Source organism: Astyanax mexicanus, chromosome 5 (assembly GCF_023375975.1).
Source record: "Astyanax mexicanus isolate ESR-SI-001 chromosome 5, AstMex3_surface, whole genome shotgun sequence".
NCBI lineage: Eukaryota > Metazoa > Chordata > Actinopteri > Characiformes > Acestrorhamphidae > Astyanax > Astyanax mexicanus.
The window spans coordinates 10,667,477-10,670,527 of record NC_064412.1 but is presented as its reverse complement, the minus strand read 5'-3'; positions in this window follow the sequence as shown (position 1 = coordinate 10,670,527).

The following is a 3,051-nucleotide window of genomic DNA, read 5'->3' as shown; positions in this document are numbered from 1 at the left end:
ACTGTAGTACTGTGTACAGTTACACAATTCACCCACATAAATCAAAATACTTTATGTCCCAATGTGCAAATTAAACTTCAGTGTTTGAAACTCTGTGAACGGAAGCCTCTTCTGTATCTCACTCATACTGTACTCTCTGTGCTCATGCTGCTGACATGTGAATTACTGGCAGCCTGTAAGACTGAGCTGCATTGTTTCATATTTCAGCACGAATAGCCCTGGTCTCAGCATGGTTCCTACCACATACGACTCCAATATCAGCAAGCATCCCCAGTCACCTCATTACGGGTATCTCAGCACAACGATCAACTGATAAATGTCAAGTGTAAATTTTATTGCATAGCCCAGAATATCAGCTTAAGTTTTCAATAAATGTCTCGATGTATCCATCATTTTGCACATATGAGATGCAGCATCAGCATCAGAAGTGCTTATAAGGACAGGGAAGTGCTATACATGGACACACACACAGGTCAATGATCCATTGACGGATATGGCAATGGGTGGCTAGTGGAGCAGGTAATAAATGGTTGTACACTATTTCAGGTTAAAGATATTTCATCAAAGAAACAGGTCACTTTAAATCCAAAACAATTAAGTATTTTTTTTTGTTTGTTTTCACAATGAAATTAGTAGTATTTTTAAAATTGTAAAAATTGACATTAGTATGCTTATGCAAAGATCACTGCAAAGCCAAAAATATATTATTTCTTAAAAAAAAAAAAAAAAAAAAAGGGTGTCTGGCAGGTCTCTCTGGGAGTTTTTTTTTTTCTAGACATGAGAGCTTTTGCCTGTCACCTAGGCACTGCTGCTAATGGTGCAGATTCAAAAGCTTTTGCGAATATAAATATATCTATTTATTCTTGCCTCATCAAACAAACAACAAAAAAAACAGAAAAGAGCTGGCAAACTACAAGAAATTTACCAGATTCATAAAGAGATCCCCAATCTTATGGACTGTCACTTTAAGACTACGTTCGCATTAGCAGGCTGAAGTGACTCAAATCTGATTTTTTTTGCTCAATATGGCTCAGATCTGATTTTTTTTTTTCATAGCAATGAGAACATGCCAAACACGATTTTTTCAAAACAGATTTGAGTCACTTTCATATGTGGTCCTAAATCAGATGCATCTTTTTGCTTCTTTCTCGTACCCACACATCTTTTGGTGCAGCTGTGCAGCTATAGCTGCAAAAACAGCAAAAGCAAACCGCCTGGTCTTTTTTCTCCTCCTGGACCTGAGCATGTACTTTAGACAAGCGGTTTGCTCTCCACGGTCTTATTTTACCACCACATGACAAGTACCAAGCATATCAAATACAGTATTAGCATCGCATCATACAATCAAAGCATGAGTTAGAATTTACAAACTGTGATAAAAGTTATAAATGTAATAGAAATGCCACTCAGGCAATGCCAGAGTAAAATCTAAACCCTAATTAGCTTTAACTCCTGAGGGATCAAAAGGACAACACTGCCAAGCTATAGTATTTTATTTTATGCTAAGTTATGCTTTATTAATTGTAATAAAGGCTTGATAAAGATGATAATTAATATGGATAGACATCAAACATAAATCTGTGCTTATGAAATTACAATTACACTTTCTATGTATATGTCTATGTTCAGGGAACACCTGTAAACTGAAACGCTGTTAACTTCTCAGCAAAGTTTCTAAAGTTGTTTTGTCTTTAATGATCCTGGATAAGGTTAAGCAGGTCAGGTGGTCAAATAAACACTTAGTAACTAGTTCACCCTGCTGGCCTCACAAAGCTTTCACTGGCTTTATTGTAATGCTTGAGTCAACATATGCCTTTTATTGTTGCTGAGGTTTCAACTTTCAAGACCATCAGTCTCAGGTCACAGGGTGACACTTACTGGTATGTTTATTCCCATCTCACACTCAGAGGGTCTCTCCCTGTTCAGGCCTTGCCCATTTCAGGGTTATGAGGGAAAGCTGTCTGGGCTTGTCAATGTGAAATGTAATTTAACCCTATTGCAGGAAAGTTTAATCACCAGTAGACCAAAATATTTAGGCTTTTCCAATCTGCAGCAAGAAGATGAGTCAACAGATTGTATACCAGTTTAAATTATTCTTGTTTCGATGTTTGTTTATGCTTTAGATCAACACATATAGTGTCATTGGCAAAGACCTGCCACCTACAAGGATTAGGTTTAAATCCTGTGCTGTCAACTAGTGATTCAAATTCCACAGGCCACAATTTCAGATATCTTTTAATTGTCCAATAAATGCTAGATACCATTGGTCATATTACTTAAGGTCATCATTTTATTTAAAATGGCACAGCTCACTAAACTATGGGCAGAAAAGGAACGTGTGATCTTGCTGTAAAACTGCAAGAAATGGTGTATGTCTATGTTTTTTTTATTCTATATTTCTTTTTTTATTTAGCGGGATATGGTGTTAGTGCTCTAGTATTTGATAAATAAAAAAACACAATGTCTGGACAAAATATTGGTCTACATGTCCATTTATTGCTTCTTCTGAAATAAAGAGAATTAAAAAAAAAAGAGTTTATCTTGTTTTTATTGGAGAAGACTGTCTTTACTGTCCAGGGAAGGACAGTTTTTCAAAAATTTGGAACACAGTTGCAAGAATTTGATTGCATTTAGCATCAAGAGCCTTAGAGAGGCCAGGATGCTGCTCCACAGCTCAATACTAAGGGTTTTAAACCCCTTTAAGCCCATGCCTGGCATTAGGCATGGTGCCAATAGGTTATAATCTGATGGCAATATTTCTGCACAAGGACTAGACAAGCTGTATGTGCAAATGCACTTATGTGTCAACAATAGATGCAACATAAAGGAGCTGACTGCATTCATTAGAAGAGATCTTCACAAACATTTGGACCTGTAGTGCATCTGTATGATCATCTCTGGCAGCTCAAATTTTGCTTGCGTCTATTATTATGAAATATGAATATAGCTATGTGCAGGACCACCTCCCTAACGTAAGCCTCAACCAAATAAAATCCTTAAATGTTGCAGCTGATCGGCTCCACCGCCTATAGGGTTTCCATGCAGCCCACC